Source organism: Delphinapterus leucas, chromosome 2 (genome assembly GCF_059928025.1).
Source record: "Delphinapterus leucas isolate spDelLeu-1000000601 "Yukka" chromosome 2, BTC_Dleu_Yukka2, whole genome shotgun sequence".
In the NCBI taxonomy this organism is placed as follows: domain Eukaryota; kingdom Metazoa; phylum Chordata; class Mammalia; order Artiodactyla; family Monodontidae; genus Delphinapterus; species Delphinapterus leucas.
In genome coordinates, this window is record NC_143130.1 from 149,544,383 (window position 1) to 149,564,231 (window position 19,849).

Here is a 19,849-nt window from a genome sequence, read left to right on the forward strand (position 1 = left end):
CTGTAGGCTGGCCTCTGGTCCACTGGGTTTCAGGTTTCATTTTGGGGCTGGGCCCAGGGGATTGCTGATTTCAGACCGACGGCAGGTGGAAGTGGAAATGGGAGGGGTGGTGAGGTCGGGACTCCGTGTTTTTTAAAGTTTCCCCGCTGATTCAAGTGTTCAGCCAGTTAGCCATAAAAAGAAACGAAACTGAGTTATTTGTAGTGAGGTGGATGGACCTAGAGTCTGTCATACAGAGTGAAGTAAGTCAGAAAGAGAAAAACAAATACCGTATGCTAACACATATATATGGAATCTAAAAAAGAAGTCATGAAGAACCTAGGGGCAGGATGGGAATAAAGACGCAGACCTACTGGGGAATGGACTTGAGGATATGGGGAGGGGGAAGGTGTAAGCTGGCACAAAGTGAGAGAGTGGCATGGACATATATACACTACCAAACGTAAAATAGATAGCTAGTGGGAAGCAGCCGCATAGCACAGGGAGATCAGCTCCGTGCTTTGTGACCACCTGGAGGGGTGGGATAGGGAGGGTGGGAGGGAGGGAGACGCAAGAGGGAAGAGATATGAAAACATATGTATGTGTATAACTGATTCACTTTGTTATAAAGCAGAAACTAACACACCATTGTAAAGCAATTATGCTCCAATAAAGATGTTTAAAAATAATAATAATCCATAAATAAAATTAAAAGACAACCAATAAAGTAGAGTTTTAAAAAAGAAAAAAAAAAAAAGTGTTCAGCCAGGATCGAGAACCACAGGGTTAAGCTGACCTTGGCTGCCCACCCTGTGAGAGGTGCTTTTATTCATTCTCTTGCTTAAGTCTCACCACAAGCCTGCCAGGTAGGTGTTAGTGTCCTCATTTACAGGAGATGCAACCACAGCGGGTCGCAGAGTGGCCAGGGAGCTGGGAGTCCAACTCAGATCCCTCCACCTCCAAAGCCCTCAAAGCTGAACTGGCAGCTTTAAAGGAGGCTCTGAGTGCTCGCTTCGGCCACACGTGTACTAAAATTGGAACGATACAGAGAAGATGAGCATGGCCAGGGGTGACATGCAAATTCGTGAAGCGTCCCATGTTTTATCGTGACTTCACCCCGTCTCAAAATTCTCCCAGAAATGTGACTCTTTAATGTGTCGCTATCATAATACATAAAATAAACGTATGGTGCAAAATTTTAGATGAAATGTATAGAAATATTAAAATTCATATCTATATAAAAAACAAATATGTACTAAAATTCCATTCTGAGAGGTTTAATCAGGTTCTCTCCTTTAACTTGAATATTATACTGTTTTGTTTCTTTTCTATAGAAATAAAAATGCCTATTAAAAAAAAAAACAAAGGAGGCTCTGAGGTGGAGACTGGAGGAAGGCAGTCTAGTGCGGTAGTTAGCACACTGCTCCTGGAGCTAGATGGCCTGGGCATGAATGCACGCACCACCTCAGGCGCGTCGCTGAACTTCCCTGGGTCACAGTACCCTTATGTGAAAAATGGAGACTGCGATCTCCATTATCGTGCTATGTGGTAATAATTATTATTATATTATACGTGTTCCATGTTACTATTATTATTACTGTTATTGAGTATTACCGTAGCTTACCTCATAGGGTTGGGATGAGGATTAAATGAGTTAACACATAAAATCTTTGGAACACATAACTGCTATATGGATGTCTGTCATTATCGTCATCATTGTCCCCATCTCTACTCTGGTTCTACTGCTCAAATCTTCCCAAATGATGTCACCTAAGGAAAAGAAAGTCTTTTGTCGAACCTTCCCCCCCATCAATTCTTCATCATTTTTTCTAGTGAAAAGAGTGCAGGTGATCTTTGTGCTGAGAATTCATGTATGCGGGAGAAAATCAAACCCCTCACAGCTGAGTTTGGGGCTGAGACGGGGCTAATAAGGAGGAGGCGGGATCCTTTTTTCCCCCTTTCTCTAGACCTCTGTAATTCTGAGTGTGTTACTTATGAGAACGGTTGACCCCTGCCCCCTTGGTTCTGAAGCGTTTGCTGCCTCGTGACAGACAGCCGCTGGCCAGCTTTTGTTTCGGTGAGGCCAGGCTGGACCAGGTGGTGTTTGCCGGGGAGGGGAACTTCCAGATTAGTCCAGGCAGAATTGCTAAGTGAGGGGGCCCCTGAAGTGCAGCAAAGGGTGGATAGACAGTCAAGAGCCCCCTCATTTGTTTGACACACTAAGCACTGCCATGTGTCTGCAGGCTCGAGGCTGGATCACCCCGGTGGGCAGCCAGGAAGCCAGACAGCTGGTCAGTCCCCGTTACAGGGACTGAAATGGATGTGCCTTTTCCCTTGATCAAAGACACTGCAATAACTTCACAAAATGAGTCTGCCTCTTTGAGTGTGCTTCAGTTGTACTGACAGGCTGCCAAAAGGCTAGGAGAAAAAAATGCTTTTCTCCCTCCTCCAGCCTCCACTGTCTCTTAGCTGGACTTCTTTGTTTTTGTTTCTTTTTTAAGACCAAAACCCAGAGAGCAGATACATTGTTTTAATATTGTTTAGAATATTGACATGCATGCATCCTGGTGTTAATAACATATTTTAGTCCTGTGAATTATTACTCAGTAACATGCTCTTGAAGTTTATGGAGGGAGTGAGAGGACCCTAATGGGACTGGGTTTGTCTGGCATGGGACACAGCTTGGGACCACATGACTGGGTTGCCTTTAATGGGGTTCATGTGGGATGCAATGGTCTCTGTTCTCTAATTTGTTTCCCCTTGACTGCTTCCCTCGATACCCTCCAGCCCAACTCACACAGCAGAGTGGTAAACATTACAACATTAGGTTTTTAAAAACCTTGGTATCTAGTCCACATCTCAGACCATTAAGTCAAATTCTGGGAGAGGCACCCAGACATTGTTATTATTTCAAGCTCCCAGGTGATGCCAGGGTTCGGTCCAAGTTGTGAATGACCTGCTGTTGTAAGGGCTTCATCACTCCTGTTCTTGGTTGCGTCACTGGAATGTGGAGTTAAGGCTTTTTGCTGACCTGTTGAGTAAGGTTGGGAGCTACTGGTTTTGTCCTTTGGTGTGGTCCTATCTGTTTTCCCTTCTGGGTATCAGGAATGTAACTCCTGACATCTGGTCTACCGAGTCCTCTGCCAAGCTGTTTTCTGCTGCCCAATATAACTGAAGTCAGAGCCGTAGTAGCGATTTCAGCAGTGAAGGGTATGGGATCACCACCACCAGGATGTTGGCTAGAGCTTGTCAAGCTTACGCAGCACTGAATAATAATGATGGCAACTCTTTATTGAGTGCTATTTGGTACCAGGCACTGAGTTTTACACCCATTAATCTTTACTAGGACCTTTTGAGGTAGTTATTAATACCCTTATTTATACTGGAAAACTGAGTTTCAGAGGGGTTGAATAACATGTTCAAGGTCACTAAGGATTTGTGCCTAATTTCAAGGCCTGTGCTCTTGACTTTTTTATGCTACAGAAGTGTCCTTGATGCATATGTAATTCATTTTCATTACCATTGTTATTCCAGAAGTCCCCTCTCTGATGCTGTTGACCAATCAATCAAGCAAACATAAAAAAAAACTCCTTTTGCTTATGGAAATGTTCAAACATACAAAAAAGTAGAAATAATAGTATAATGAACTCCATGTACCTACCTGTCACCCAGATTCAACAATGATTAACATGTGGCTGATTCTGTTTCATCTTTACCCTATTTTCATCTCCCAACCCAAACTGGATTGCTTCAAAGCAGGTCCCAGACACAATATTTTTTCATCTCAGACATTTTGGAGCTCTGCTACGTTCTGGGTTGTGAGCTGGTTGGCTATGGTGGAGTCAAGAAATGTCACGGTCTGTGCCTTCAAGGAGCTTACATGCAGAAAAGATATGAGAACATACATTGAAGTAGCTAGTTACTATACAAGACCCTATATGTACAACGGGGTATATTTCAAATGCCCACTTACAGGTCAGTAATTTGGAATTCGGAGTGATTTTATTGCTGAGAAAATATATACAAATTAAAAATTTCTGAACATAAAAAATGCCTTAAACAAAGCAAAAAGGCAAGTGATGTATATTAGCCTTAATGACAAAAGGCTAATATTAGACAAAAAACTCTTACAAACCAGGAAGAAAGAGATCCTAGTAGAAAAGTGGGCAAGAGATATCAATAAGCAGGTCACACAATAATAACAAATAGACAATAAGTGACTATGAATGATATTTTCCTTAGTAATTAAAGAAATACAAATAAAAATAACGATGTGTCATTTTGCTTACCAAATTGTTCACACTTGGAAAAGAGATAGTAATATTCAGGCCTGGGTGAAGGGAAAAGGCTACCTCCACACTGTACTTGAAAAGGTAAATTGGCACTGACATTTTATGAGATAATTTTGCAATATGGGTCAAAAGTCCTTAATTGTGCCCACATCTTGAGCCTGAAATTTCACTTCTAGGAATATATTCTAAAGAAATAATTAAAGATACGTGCAAATATTTAGCCACAAGGATTTCCATCTAAGTTCTGCTTATAGTTGCAAAAATTTGGAAACAATCTAAGTATCCACAATAGAGAAGCGCTTAAACAAATCATGGCATAGCCATACTTTGTAGCTAGTAGAATGACGTGTTGTAGTTGCTTATTTTACACAGTGTGTGTATATATATGTATATTAGATACTTAAATAATCAAAAGAGAAATATTTTCATTTTTTTCTAAATAGAAAAGCTATATACACTTTGTAAAAAAAATTCTGACAATACAGAAGTACGTAGGTAGAAAGGTAAAGTCAGTGATTTCATCTCTTTGAAGTAATAACAATTAAGTCTATAACCCACTAGTTTTTTTTTCTTTATGTACTTATCATTATTTAGGACAAAAATGATAAAATGTCATATATCATTTTCTAATGCTTTCTTATACTAATTATATTGTGGACTTATTTCCAGGTTAATTACACATAACTCTACCTCATTTTTTTAAATGGCTGCTTTATATTCCATTGTATGAATGTACCATGAATTCTGGAAATTTGGGAATTAAATTTATGGAAGTTGAGTACGGGGTCAAAAGGACATGCACTTTTTAAGGCATTTGATACATACTCCCAAATTGCCTTCTAGTGTTGAGCAATAATGTGGTCGATTAGCGGTTGTTACCAAATACATTCCCAATCCATTTTAATTTTTTTGTGTAGATGGATTGTAGTTCTAATAATACTATACAATATAAAACACCATTCATAATGTTACTGCTACATGAAAAAATGTACTATGTTTCCCACTTTGAGCCCCATGTTCCAGGAACAGCCTTTCTTGATATAGCTCTGTTTGGCACCCACGCTTTCCCCATTTTTCCTCATTCTTTTTTTTTTTTTTAAACATCTTTATTGGAGTATAATTGCTTTACAGTGGTGTGTTAGTTTCTGCTTTATAACAAAGTGAATCATTTATACATATACATATGTTTCCATATCTCTTCCCTCTTGCGTCTCCCTCCCTCCCACCCTCCCTATCCCACTCCTCCAGGCAGTCACAAAGCACCGAGCTGATCTCCCTGTGCTATGCGGCTGCTTCCCACTAGCTATCTATTTTACGTTTGGTAGTGTATATATGTCCATGCCTCTCTCTCGCTTTGTCACAGCTTACCCTTCCTTCTCCCCATGTCCTCAAGTCCATTCTCTAGTAGGTCTGTGTCTTTTTTCTTGTCTTACCCCTAGGTTCTTCATGACATTTTTTTTTTTCCATATATATGTGTTAGCATATGGTATTTGTCTTTCTCTTTCTGACTTACTTCACTCTGTATGACAGACTCTAGGTCTATCCACCTCATTACAAATAGCTCAATTTCGTTTCTTTTTATGGCTGAGTAATATTCCATTGTATATATGTGCCACATCTTCTTTATCCATTCATCCGATGATGGACACTTAGGTTGTTTCCATCTCCGGGCTATTGTAAATAGAGCTGCAATGAACATTTTGGTACATGACTCTTTTTGAATTATGGTTTTCTCAGGGTATATGCCCAGTAGTGGGATTGCTGGGTCATATGGTCGTTCTATTTGTAGTTTTTAAGGAACCTCCATACTGTTCTCCATAGTGGCTGTACCAATTCACATTCCCACCAGCAGTGCAAGAGTGTTCCCTTTTCTCCACACCCTCTCCAGCATTTATTGTTTCTAGATTTTTTGACGATGGCCATTCTGACTGGTGTGAGATGATATCTCATTGTAGGTTTGATTTGCATTTCTCTAATGATTAATGATGTTGAGCATCCTTTCATGTGTTTGTTGGCAGTCTGTATATCTTCTTTGGAGAAATGTCTATTTAGGTCTTCTGCCCATTTTTGGATTGGGTTGTTTGTTTTTTTGTTATTGAGCTGCATGAGCTGCTTATAAATTTTGGAGATTAATCCTTTGTCAGTTGCTTCATTTGCAAATATTTTCTCCCATTCTGAGGGTTGTCTTTTGGTCTTGTTTATGGTTTCCTTTGCTGTGCAAAAGCTTTGAAGTTTCATTAGGTCCCATTTGTTTATTTTTTTTTTTTATTTCCATTTCTCTAGGAGGTGGGTCAAAAAGGATCTTGCTGTGATTTATGTCATAGAGTGTTCTGCCTATGTTTTCCTCTAAGAGTTTGATAGTTTCTGGCCTTACATTTAGGTCATTAATCCATTTTGAGCTTATTTTTGTGTATGGTGTTAGGGAGTGATCTAATCTCATACTTTTACATGTAACTGTCCAGTGTTCCCAGAACCACTTATTGAAGAGGCTGTCCTTTCTCCACTGTACATTCCTGCCTCCTTTATCAAAGATAAGGTGACCATATGTGCGTGGGTTTATCTCTGGGCTTTCTATCCTGTTCCATTTATCTATCTTTCTGTTTTTGTGCCAGTACCATACTGTCTTGATTACTGTAACTTTGTAGTATAGTCTAAAGTCAGGGAGCATGATTCCTCCAGCTCCGTTTTTCATTCTCAAGATTGCTTTGGCTATTCGGGGTCTGATCATCTCAATAGATGCAGAGAAAGCTTTCGACAAAATTCAACACCCATTTATGATAAAAACCCTGCAGAAAGTAGGTATAGAGGGAACTTTCCTCAACATAATAAAGGCCATATAGGACAAACCCACAGCCAACATCGTTCTCAATGGTGAAAAACTGAAACCATTTCCACTAAGATCAGGAACAAGACAAGGTTGCCCACTCTCACCAATCTTATTCAACATAGTTTTGGAATTTTTAGCCACAGCAATCAGAGAAGGAAAGGAAATAAAAGGAATCCAAATCGGAAAAGAAGAAGTAAAGCTGTCACTGTTTGCAGATGACATGATACTATACATAGAGAATCCTAAAGATGCTACTAGAAAACTACTAGAGCTAATCAATGAATTTGGTAAAGTAGCAGGATACAAAATTAATGCACAGAAATCTCTGGCATTTCTATACACTAATGATGAAAAATCTGAAAGTGAAATCAAGAAAACACTCCCATTTACCATTGCAACAAAAAGAATAAAATATCTAGGAATAAACCTACCTAAGGAGACAAAAGACCTGTATGCAGAAAATTATAAGACACTGATGAAAGAAATTAAAGATGATACAAATAGATGGAGAGATATGCCATGTTCTTGGGTTGGAAGAATCAACATTGTGAAAATGACTATACTACCCAAAGCAATCTACAGATTCAATGCAATCCCTATCAAACTACCACTGGCACTTTTCACAGAACTAGAACAAAAAATTTCACAATTTGTATGGAAACACAGTTTTCCTCATTCTAATCACTCTTCCCCACACCAACACACATGTATATAGGCCTTTTCATTTCCCGAGGTCTTTTTTTTTTTTTTTTTGCCATAGGGATCTGGGGAGCTGTATTTTCTTCTTGATGATGCTTTGTTCAGAAGTTGGAAGTGCAAAGAGAAAGTTCTGTGGTTTTTTGGCAAAGACAGTGGGTCCCCCTCGTCAGCATTTTTATAGCTCTTACTGTTGCATTTTCTAAAACCTGGGGAACTGCAGCTTGTTTCCTAAGTGCTGGTGCCTGAGCTGTGAAGCAGGTCTTGAGGTTCCTTTTTAGCGCTTCTCCCCACCCCCATAGTACAGAATTGCACGTCCTGAAATCACCCCCGCGGGCTGAGTTGTGTGATTAGCTTGCCTTGGAAACACCTGGGTTTACCATCTGGGTCTCCCTCTTCCAGGTTCTCAGCGAGTACTGAAGGTAGGGATGTTTTTCATCAATAGTGAACCTTTGCTGACCTCAGCTGATGAAACGTTGGTAGGCTGGAGCGCTGAGCATCGTCTTAGGGGAAAGGATTTGTCCTATCTTTGATGAGTCCAAGGGCTACGTCTTTTTGTCACGTGGAACTATCTTACCTAGAGCAATAGTGTGGATGTCTCTTCAGACAGTGCAGAGGGCTCTCTAGGTAAAGTACTAAGAGCCTGCCTGTGTCCGTAGCTGGAATGTTCTGAGCTTCTCCAGCCATAACCAGTTCCTTTGGATGTCTCCAAACACAGCCAGTTCTGTATGTCTTAGTGGACTGTGCCAACTTTTTTTTTTCTTTTTTTCAAAGGAGTCACACTGTTAAATATTTAAGTCCATCCTTTATGTACAGATGGCATAATGGCCAAGAGACCCACTGTTGGGTCAGCTGTTGCTTTTCTTTGTCCTTTTCTGTTAAAGGACAATTTGAACATCTACTGTGCCCAGGGCATCTTACTACTTGTTTTACATGTGTTTTTCATTGCATTGCTTTTGTTCCAAACAACCAGATGTTGCGTATGATAATTTACATGAAAATGCCCATAACACAGCACATACTTGCTGTTCAGCAAGTGTTAGTTTTCTTCCTCTTTGGTCTCATTTTGCTCAACCGTAAAATGGGAGAGCTAGTTGGGCTCTGCCAGAGGTCGGCAAACGGTGGCCTGTGGGCTGGCCACCTGGTTTTGTTATTTAAAATAGCAACTCTATTAAGATAGAATTCACGTGCCATAAAATTTATCCCTTTAAATGTATGATTCAGTGGTTTTTAGTGTATTTACAGAGTTGTGTAACCATCACCACTGTCTAATGACAGAATATTTTCATCACCCAAGAACAAATCCTTGTACCCACTGGGAGTCATATGAAAGTAAATGTTTAATTTTGTAAATGAGGGCAGGGACAGGGCCTGATGCCTCCACGTGCAGGAAGGACTTGTCTAGTAAGTGACTCATCTGATCTCTCACACATGGTGAGAGCCACCACTGTCAACTTTTCAGTGAGAGAACTGGCACCCCCTGGGTCACCCACAGGTGCAGAGGAGGGCAAGATGAGGGTGGATGGAGCTCCAACACTGTACCCATTGTGTTCTGTGGTGACTTGCCTACCCTAACCACTGCTCCAATGGCCTATGGCCACTGAGCATCTTCTCCCAGATTGGCTGGCATCATTTGCTTTGGAGCAAGTTGCAGGATCTGGGTGCTCCCAGCTGAGCATCGGACCTCTGCGTAGCCTCTGGTGAGTCTGTCCCTGCAGTCTATTGTGGAAATGAAAGGAGCAAGCTCTGGATGGTATCTGCAGCTGCTCTTCTGCAGAGGGTTGTACTTGGGAGGGAGGGAGGGAAGGATGGAGGCCTGCTTCTCTGGCCTTCCTGCTGCTTATGGAAAAGGGGAGACTCAGTGAAGGAGGTTTCAATCACCCTCTCTGCTGTTCTTTTCTTTTTCAGATAATAACACCACCACCTGTATAGCACTTACTATGTGCAAAGGTGTTTTATAAGTGGCTGACACACATTAACTTATTCAATCCTCACTATGACCTATGAGTAGACACTATTATATTCTTATTTTATAGCTAAGGAATCTGAGCCACAGAGAAGTTGAGTAGCTTGCCCGGGGTCATGCAGCTTGCAAGTGGCAGAGTCAGGATTCAAACCCAAGCAGCCTGGCACCAGGGTTCTTGGTCCTAACCACTACTCTATACTGCCTCTTAAAGGAGATTGCCATAAAGGAGATTGCCAACTTTCATAATGATATTGCCAAACTGGAGCATATCCAGGAGGATAACTAAGGTGAGAAGGTTAGGAAATTATGTCACATGAGGAATATTCAAAGGAGCCAGAGGTTGGTTTCAAGATAAGAAGAACCAAAGGGTGAATGGGAAAGAGGTGACCACAGGGCTGCATGAGAGTTGTTTCAAACTTTGTCTGTGGATGACAATAGCTTTTTCTTGAACAGTCCCACAGAGCCAACCCAGGATCACTGAGTAAAATATTTGATGACTCAGATTCTGACTCAAACTACGGAACTATTTTCAAGAGGAGGAAACCATAGATGGACTATTTTACTCAAACAGAACTTAACTTTCCATCCCAGGAAGACGGCAGGCAGGACTGAATGGGCATCCAGCAGGGCTGCTGTGGGGCGAGGGGGTTAAACTGATGACCTCTGGGAATAACCTCCACACTTTTTAGAGTTTATGTTATGAGACTAATGTTCAACCCGGTGGTTAGGCACATAGTAGGCCCACAGCAAACACTTATTCGGGAACCTTTTCAGGCAGAGCCATGAATACACACATTCAGGGATATTGCCACTCCGCTATGGATGCATATGACATGCTAGGAGGTGACCCTGCAGGTCAGTCTACTAAACTCTTCTCAAAAATGAACAGGATCAGAATTTTTTTTTTTCCCTATCAAAGTAGGGAAAAGTAAAAGGAACATGGAAGGGAGGTATGAAGGCAGAAAATTTTAACTAAAAGTGAAGTCAGATATGGGAAACAAGAAAGAACCCCCACTCCTGTAGGCCACTTTTGTCCCACCACTGGCCAGATTGTCACAGTTCTGATGTGAACAAAGCTCCTACACAAGAGGGACTTTTTAATTGGATATATTTTTAAACATCTTTATTGGAGTATAATTGCTTTACAATGGCGTGTTAGTTTCTGCTGTATAACAAAGTGAATCAGCTATACATATACACATATCCCCATATCTCCTCCCTCTTGCGTCTCCCTCCCACCCTCCCTATCCCACCCCTCTAGGTGGTCACAAAGCACCGAGCTGATCTCCCTGTGCTATGCGGCTGCTTCCCACTAGCTATCTATTTTACGTTTGGTAGTGTATATATGTCCATGCCACTCTCTCACTTTGTCACAGCTTACCCTTCCCCCTCCCTGTGTCCTCAAGTCCATTGTCTAGTAGGTCTGTGCCTTTATTCCTGTCTTACCCCTAGGTTCTTCATGACATTTTTTTCCCTTAGATTCCATATATATGTATTAGCATATGGTATTTGTTTTTCTCCTTCTGACTTACTTCACTCTGTATGACAGACTCTAGGTCTATCCACCTCACTACAAATAACTCCATTTCATTTCTTTTTATGGCCGAGTAATATTCCATTGTATATATGTGCCACATGTTCTTTATCCATTCATCTGTTGATGGACACTTAGGTTGTTTCCATGTCCTGGCTATTGTAGATAGAGCTGCAATGAACATTTTGGTACATGACTCTTTTTGAATTATGGTTTTCTCAGTGTATGTGCCCAGTAGTGGGATTGCTGGGTCATATGGTAGTTCTATTTGTAGTTTTCTAAGGAAGCTCCATACTGTTTTCCATAGTGGCTGTATCAATTTACATTCCCACCAGCAGTGCAAGAGTGTTCCGTTTTCTCCACACCCTCTCCAGCATTTATTATTTGTAGATTTTTTTTGATGGTGGCCATTCTGACTGGTGTGAAATGATATCTCATTGTAGGTTTGTTTGCATTTCTCTAATGATTAATGATGTTGAGCATTCTTTCATGTGTTTGTTGGCAATCTGTATATCTTCTTTGGAGAAATGTCTATTTAGGTCTTCTGCCCATTTTTGGATTGGGTTGTTTGTTTTTTTGATATTGAGCTGCCTGAACTGCTTGTAAATTTTGGAGATTTATCCTTTGTCAGTTGCTTCGTTTGCAAATATTTTCTCCCATTCTGAGGGTTGTCCTTTCGTCTTGTTTATGGTTTCCTTTGCTGTGCAAAAGCTTTTAAGTGACATTAGGTCCCATTTGTTTATTTTTATTTCCATTTCTCTAGGAGGTGGGTCAAAAAGGATCTTGCTGTGATTTATGTTATAGAGTGTTCTTCCTATGTTTTCCTCTAAGAGTTTTATGGTGTCTGACCTTACATTTAGGTCTTTAATCCATTTTGAGTTTATTTTTGTGTATGGTGTTAGGGAGTGTTCTAACTTCATTCTTTTACATGTAGCTGTCCAGCTTTCCTAGCACCACTTATTGAAGAGGCTGTCTTTTCTCCATTGTATATTCTTGCCCCCTTTATCAAAGGTAAGGTGACCATATGTGCGTGGGTTTATATCTGGGCTTTCTATCCTCTTCCATTTATCTATCTTTCTGTTTTTGTGCCAGTACTATACTGTCTTGATTACTGTAGCTTTGTAATACAATCTGAAGTCAGGGAGCATGATTCCTCCAGCTCCGTTTTTCTTTCTCAAGATTGCTTTGGCTATTCGGGTTTTTTTGTGTTTCCATACAAATTGTGAAATTTTTTGTTCCAGTTCTGTGAAAAATGCCATTGGTAGTTTGATAGGGATTGCATTGAATCTGTAGTTTGCTTTGGGTAGTATAGTCGTTTTCACAATGTTCATCCTTTCAACCCAAGAACATGGTATATCTCTCCATCTGTTTGTATCATCTTTAATTTCTTTCATCAGTGTCTTTTAATTTTCTGCATACAGGTCTTTTGTCTTCTTAGGTAGGTTTATTCCTAGGTATTTTATTCCCTTTGTTGCAGTGGTAAATGGGAGTGTTTCCTTAATTCCACTTTCATATTTTTCATCATTAGTGTATAGGAATGCAAGAGATTTCTGTGCATTAATTTTGTATCCTGCTACTACTTTACCAAATTCATTCATTAGCTCTAGTAGTTTTCTGGTGGCATCTTTAGGATTCTTTATGTATAGTATCATATCATCTGCAAACAGTGACAGTTTACCTCTTCTTCTGGTTTGGATTCATTTTATTTCTTTTTCATCTGTAATTGCTGTAGCTAAAACTTCCAAAACTATGTTGAATAATAGTGGTGAGAGTGGGCAACCTTGTCTTGTTCCTGATCTTAGTGGAAATGGTTTCAGTTTTTCACCATTGAGAATGATGTTGGCTGTGGGTTTGTCATATATGGCCTTTATTATGTTGAGGTAAGTTCCCTTTATGCCCACTTCTGGAGGGTTTTTATCATAAATGGGTGTTGAATTTTGTCAAAACCTTTTTCTGCATCTATTGAGATGATCATATGGTTTTTATCATTCAATTTGTTAATATGGTGTATCACACTGATTGATTTGCATATATTGCAGAATCCCTGCATTCCTGGAATAAACCCCACTTGATCATGGTGTATGATCCTTTTAATGTGCTGTTGGATTCTGTTTGCTAGTATTTTCTTGAGGATTTTGCATAGATGTTCATCAGTGATAATGGCCTGTAGTTTTCTTTTTTTCTGACATCTTTGTCTTCTTTTGGTATCAGGGTGATGGTGGCCTCATAGAATGAATTTGGGAGTGTTAACCCCTCTGCTATATTTTGGAAGAGTTTGACAAGGATAGGTGTTAGCTCTTCTCTAAATGTTTGATAGAAGTCGCTTGTGAAGCCATCTGGTCCTGGGCTTTTGTTTGTTGGAAGATTTTTAATCATAGTTTCAATTTCAGTGCTTGTGATTGGTCTGTTTATATTTTCTATTTCTTCCTGGTTCAGTCTCAGAAGGTTGTGCTTTTTTAAGAATTTGTCCATCTCCTCCAGGTTGTCCATTTTATTGGCATATAGTTGCTTATAGTATAATCTCTCATGACCCTTTGTATTTCTGCAGTGTCAGTTGTTACTTCTCCTTTTTCATTTCTAATTCTATTGATTTGAGCCTTCTCCCTTTTTTTCTTGATGAGTCTGGCTAATGGTCTATCAATTTTGTTTATCTTCTCAAAGAACCAACTTTTAGTTTTATTGATCTTTGCTATCATTTCCTGCATTTCTTTTCCATTTATTTGTTGTTTTTTTTTTGTGTGTGTGGTACGCGGGCCTCTCACTGCCGTGGCCCCTCCCATTGTCAAGCACAGGCTCCGGACGCGCAGGCTCAGCAGCCATGGCCCACTGGCCCAGCCGCTCCGCGGCACGTGGAATCCCCCCGGACCGGGGCACGAACCCACTTCCCCCACATCGTCAGGCGGACTCTCAACCACTGCGCCACCAGGGAAGCCCTCCATTTATTTCTGATCTGATCTTTATGGTGTCTTTCCTTCTGCTACCTTTGGGTTTTTTTGTTCTTCTTTCTCTAATTGCTTTAGGTGTAAGGTTAGGTTGTTTATTTGAGATGTTTCTTGTTTCATAAGGAAGGGTTGTATTGCTATAAACTTACCTCTTAGAGCTACTTGTGTTGCATCCCATAGGTTTTGGGTCATCGTCTTTTCATTGTCATTTGTTTCTAGGTATTTTTTGATTTCCTCTTTGATTTCTTCAGTGATCTCTTGGTTATTTAGTAGTGTATTGTTTAGTTTCTATGTGTTTGTATTTTTTTACAGATTTTTTCCTGTAACTGATATCTAGTCTCATAGCGATATCTAGTCTCATAGCATTGTGGTCAGAAAAGATACTTGATACGATTTCAATTTTCTTAAATTTACCAAGGCTTGATTTGTGACCCAGGATATGATCTATCCTGGAGAATGTTCCATGAATGAGCACTTGAGAATGTTCCTGGAGAACGTTCCAAGAATGAGCACTTGAGAAGAAAGTGTATTCTGTTGTTTTTGGATGGAATGTCCTACAAATATCAATTAAGTCTATCTCGTTTAATGTATCATTTAAAGCTTGTGTTTCCTTATTTATTTTCATTTTGGATGATCTGTCCATTGGTGAAAGTGTGGTGTTAAAGTCCCCTACTATGATTGTGTTACTGTCGATTTCCCCTTTTATGGCTGTTAGTATTTGCCTTATGTATTGAGGTGCTCCTATGTTGGGTGCATCAATATTTACAATTGTTATATCTTCTTCTTGGATTGATCCCTTGATCATTATGTAGTGTTCTTCTTTATCTCTTGTAATAGTCTTTGTTTTAAAATCTATTTTGTCTGATACAAGAATTTCTACTCCAGCATTATTTTGATTTCCATTTGCATGGAATATCTTTTTCCATCCCCTCACTTTCAGTTTGTATGTGTCCCGAGGTGTGAGGTGGGTCTCTTGTAGACAGCATACATACGGGTCTTGTTTTTGTATCCATTCAGCCAGTCTATGTCTTTTGGTTGGAGCATTTAATCCATTTACATTCAAGGTAGTTATCGATATGTATGTTCCTATTACCATTTTGTTAATTGTTTTGGGATTGTTATTGTAGGTGTTTTCCTTTTCTTGTGTTTCCTGCCTAGAGAAGTTCCTTTAGCATTTGTTGTAAAGCTGGTTTGGTGGTGCTGAATTCTCTTAGCTTTCGCTTGTCTGTAAAGGTTTTAACTTCTCTGTCGAATCTGAATGAGGTTCTTGCTGGGTAGAGTAATCTTGGTTGTAGGTTTTTCCCTTTCATCACTTTAAATATGTCCTGCCACTGCCTTCTGGCTCGTAGAGTTTCTGCTGAAAGATCAGCTGTTAACCTTATGGGGATTCCCTTGTGTGTTATTTGTTGTTTTTCCCTTGCTGCTTTTAATATGTTTTCTTTGTATTTAATTTTTGATAGTTTGATTAAAATGTGTCTTGGTTTGTTTCTCCTTGGATTTATCCTGTATGGGACTCTCTGCGCTTCCTAGACTTGATTGACTATTTCCTTTCCCATATTAGGGAAGTTTTCAAGTATAATCACTTCAAATATTTTCTCAGTCCCTTTCTCTTTCTCTTCTTCTTCTGCTACCCCTATAATTCAAATATTGGTGTGTTTAATGCTGTCCTAGAGGTCTCTGAGACGGTTCTCAATTCTTTTCATTCTTTTTTGTTGTTGTTTTTTGCCATTTAATATAATGTGTTTTATTTAATATAATGTGTTTTATTTATTTTATTTTATAATAAAAAGTTTGGTTTTTCTTTTTAAACCACCATAAGCAAAGTTAAAAGAGAAACTGGGAAAAACAATTTACATCTCGTATTATGAACAGAAAACTAACATCCACCAAATGTAACAATTAGCTCCTAGAAACTGCTAAAATTATCAAGAAGCCAGTAGGAAAATGAATTGCCACAGAGTTCCTGGCCCTTCAACAAATTAAAAGACTCACTCTTGGAAAGATAATGGCAGGTTTTATAAACCTGAATGGTCTCTTGAAAGATTTCCCTTGAAAATCTAGGTCCTATCCTTTTTACTTTCTGGCTTAAAACCTGCCAAGTGCTGCCCATCTACTCAGGTGTGTGTGTGTGTTTTATCGATGAGTTATCATTCTGTCCTGATCTGTTAGCGGTGTATGGTTTTTTCCTCCATCAAAATCACTTGTAAGGATACAGTGAAACTGAAGCACCTACCTCTTGTCCTTCCCTGCCACTAGCTGTGCAATATTTCATCCTTTAATGAAAAACCGCAGCTGATTTATGCATCAGGTTGTTACAGTTGTTCAGTGATATGAGCTAACCTAACAGGTTTGTGCCTGCCTGACATGAATACATCCTGAGACAACACAACTCTAGAAGTGGTTTCATAGTAGTGACTTTCAACATTACTCACTTTGCCTCTTCAAACTTCCCCACCTAACAAAGTTGGAAACATGCAGACCAGAGAAGTATTAAGGAGGGAGGAACAGCTTGGGTGGGGGGCAATCTGTGAAGGAAGAAGGCCTGAGATAATGCAGCCACATCAAAGAACAGCTGTGCTCACTGCCTTGCTTCTGTGGTGGCAGGTCAGGGAGCCCCGGGCTCCACTGCTTGAGTTTCTCCTGCAGCCCCTGGAGCTGGCTTCGACCCCAGTCGATGCGGATCTGAAGGCTGGCCATGTCTGCAGCCAGCTGCAGACCCTCCCGGAAGCTGGCTTGAGCTTGCTGTAGACTGTGAGGAGCCAGGATTCTAAACCAGTTCAGAGGGTCCTGGGGAGCTGGGGAGCGGTCTGGCTCTGGGGCCCTCGTGAGGCCCTTACGCCTGTGCAGAACTGCCTTGTGGGGTCCCACGTCCTCTGGAGTCTGGGTGCCGGCTCTCATATTCAGAACCTCTGGAGTCCGTCCTGGGCCTCGCTGGTGCAGACGTGGAGCTGGGGCTCCATGTGGGAGGCATACTGCAGAGGCCCTACCGACTTGGCACCCATGGCGCAGCGAGCTTTGGAGAGTGAGAGCCAGCCCTCCACCCGGGCATTCAGCGCCGCCCGCTTTGCCTCCAGTTCCTCCAGGTCCCTGAGCAGCTGCAGGAGAAGCGAGTCCAGCTCGGCTCTCAGATACCGCGCCACCATGGGCTCCGCACACGTTCCTCTTTTCATTCTTTTTTCTTTATTCTGCTCTGTGGTAGTTATTTCCACTATTTTATCTTCCAGGTCACTTATCTGTTCTTCTGTCTCAGTTATTCTGCTATTAATTCCTTCTAGAGAATTTTTAATTTCATTTATTGTGTTGTTCATCATTTTTTGTTTCCTCTTTAGTTCTTCTAGGTCCTTATTAAACGTTTCTTGTTTTTTCTCCATTCTATTTCTGAGATTTTGGATCATCTTGACTATCATTACTCTGAATTCTTTTTCAGGTAAACTGCCTATTTCCCCCTCATTTGTTTGGTCTGATGGGTTTTACCTTGCTCCTTCATCTGCTGTGTGTTTCTGTCTTTGTATTTTGCTTAACTTACTGTGTTTGGGGTCTCCTTTTCACAGACTGCAGGTTCGTTGTTCCTGTTGTTTTTGGTGTCTGCCCCCAGTGGGTAAGATTGGTTCAGTGGATTATGTAGGCTTCCTGGTGGAGGGGACTGCTGCCTGTGTTCTGGTGGATGAGGCTGGATTTTGTCTTTCTGGTGGGCAGGACCGAGTCCAGTGGTGTATTTTGGGGTGTCTGTGACCTTACTATGATTTTAGGCAGCCTCTCTGCTAATGGGTGGGGTTGTGTTCCTGTCTTGCTAGTTGTTTGGCATAGGGTGTCCAGCACTATAGCCTGCTGGTTGTTGAGTCAAGCTGGGTCTTAGCGTTGAGATGGAGATCTCTGGGAAAGCTTTTGCCATTTGATATTACGTGGAGCTGGAAGGTCTCTGGTGGACCAATGTCCTGATCTCGGCTCTCCCACCTCAGAGGCTCAGGCCTGACACCCAGCTGGAGCACCAAGACCCTGTCAGCCACACGGCTCAGAAGAAAAGGGAGAAAAAGAAAAAGAAAGAAAGAAAGAAAAAATAAATACATAAATAAAATAAAGTTATTAAAATAAAAAATTATTATTAAAAATTAAAAAGTAATACAAAAAAAAAGAAAAAACAAAAAAGAAAGAAAACAATCAAACCAAAAAACCAATCCACCAATAATAACAAGCGCTAAAAACTATACTGAAAAAAAAGGAAGCTGCCGCTTCTTGGTGGCGGCAGCAGCAGCCTTAGCATTTCATGCCTGTCTCTGGGGTCTTTGCTGATAGCCGCAGCTCGCACTCGTCTCTGGAGCTTTTTAGGCGATGCTCTGAATCCCCTCTCCTCGCTCACCGCAAAACAAGGGTCTCTTGCCTCTTAGGCAGTTCCAGACTTTTTCCTGGACGCCCTCCCAGCTAGCTGTGGTGCACTAGCCCCCTTCAGGCTGTGTTCACGCAGCCAACCCCAGTCCTCTCCCTGGGATCCGACCAAAGCTCGAGCCTCAGCTCCCAGCCCCGACCTGTCCCGGCGGGTGAGCAGACAAGCCTCTCGGGCTGGTGAGTGCTGGTCGGCACCGATCCTCTGTGCGGGAATCTCTCCGCTTTGCCCTCCGCACCCCTGTTGCTGTGCTCTCCTCCGCGGCTCCGAGGCTCCCCGCCTCCGCCACCCGCAGTCTCCACCCGCGAAGGGGCTTCTAGTGTGTGGGAACCTTTCCTCCTTCACAGCTCCCTCCCAGAGGTGCAGGTCCCGTCCCTATTCTTCTGTCTCTGTTTATTCTTTTTTCTTTTGCCCTACCCAGGTACGTGGGGAGTTTCTTGCCTTTTGGGAAGTCTGAGGTCTTCTGCCAGCGTTCAGTAGGTGTTCTGTAGGAGTTGTTCTACGTGTAGATGTATTTCTGATGTATTTGTGGGGAGGAAGGTGATCTTCACATCTTACTCCTCCGCCATCTTGAGGGTACCCCCATTGGATATTTTTAAAAAGTAAAAACGTATTTGATATCTTTCCCCTGAAATGGAAATAGAAGTGAATGAACAAGAGGTGTCATATTTGCTGTTTACAAAACCTGGGCCATTTTAGGCACCAAATCGGAGGGCAGAAGTCAAGAAAGTAAAGTTTTTTGTGTCCCTGAAGCCCTAACACTAAGATTTAAAAAAATACCTTTATGTGTGTGGTGGAGGGGATGGTGTTCACACTTTTTGGAAAATACAAAAAATGTTTTTCATCGTGTATTTGGAAAAATGGTCCTAACACTGACAATTAGGTACCAGTTCTTAAATTTCCACCTTACTCTTAACCAGCGAAAGTTCAACTTAGGGCACAGTTGTAAAATCACAGAACTTTTGGGTCACAGGGGACCTCAGATGTATCTGGTTCATCTCCTTCCTCTCCCTGACCCACCACATCCAGGGACAATCTCTCACCAAGCAGTCAGCTATCTTCTGCTTGATTGCCACCAAAGACAGGAAACTTATTACCACCAATGACAACATAATGCATTTTGGGACAATTTAGTTGGAAATTCCTTCCCTACATTGACTTGAAAGTTGTAATTTCCAACAGATGACCCCCATTCTAGCTAAGGAACTTACAGATTCCATAGAAATCACACT

At 41.1% G+C, this 19,849-nt stretch overlaps 2 pseudogenes; one reads left to right on the forward strand and one right to left on the reverse strand.

Moving 5' to 3' along the window:
* The first annotated feature begins 983 nt into the window (after positions 1 to 983).
* On the forward strand, positions 984 to 1,083 carry LOC115803673 (U6 spliceosomal RNA; annotated as a pseudogene).
* A 15,731-nt stretch (positions 1,084 to 16,814) lies between these two features.
* Positions 16,815 to 19,350, reverse strand: LOC149750320 (vacuolar ATPase assembly protein VMA22 pseudogene; annotated as a pseudogene).
* Between the last annotated feature and the right edge of the window lie 499 nt (positions 19,351 to 19,849).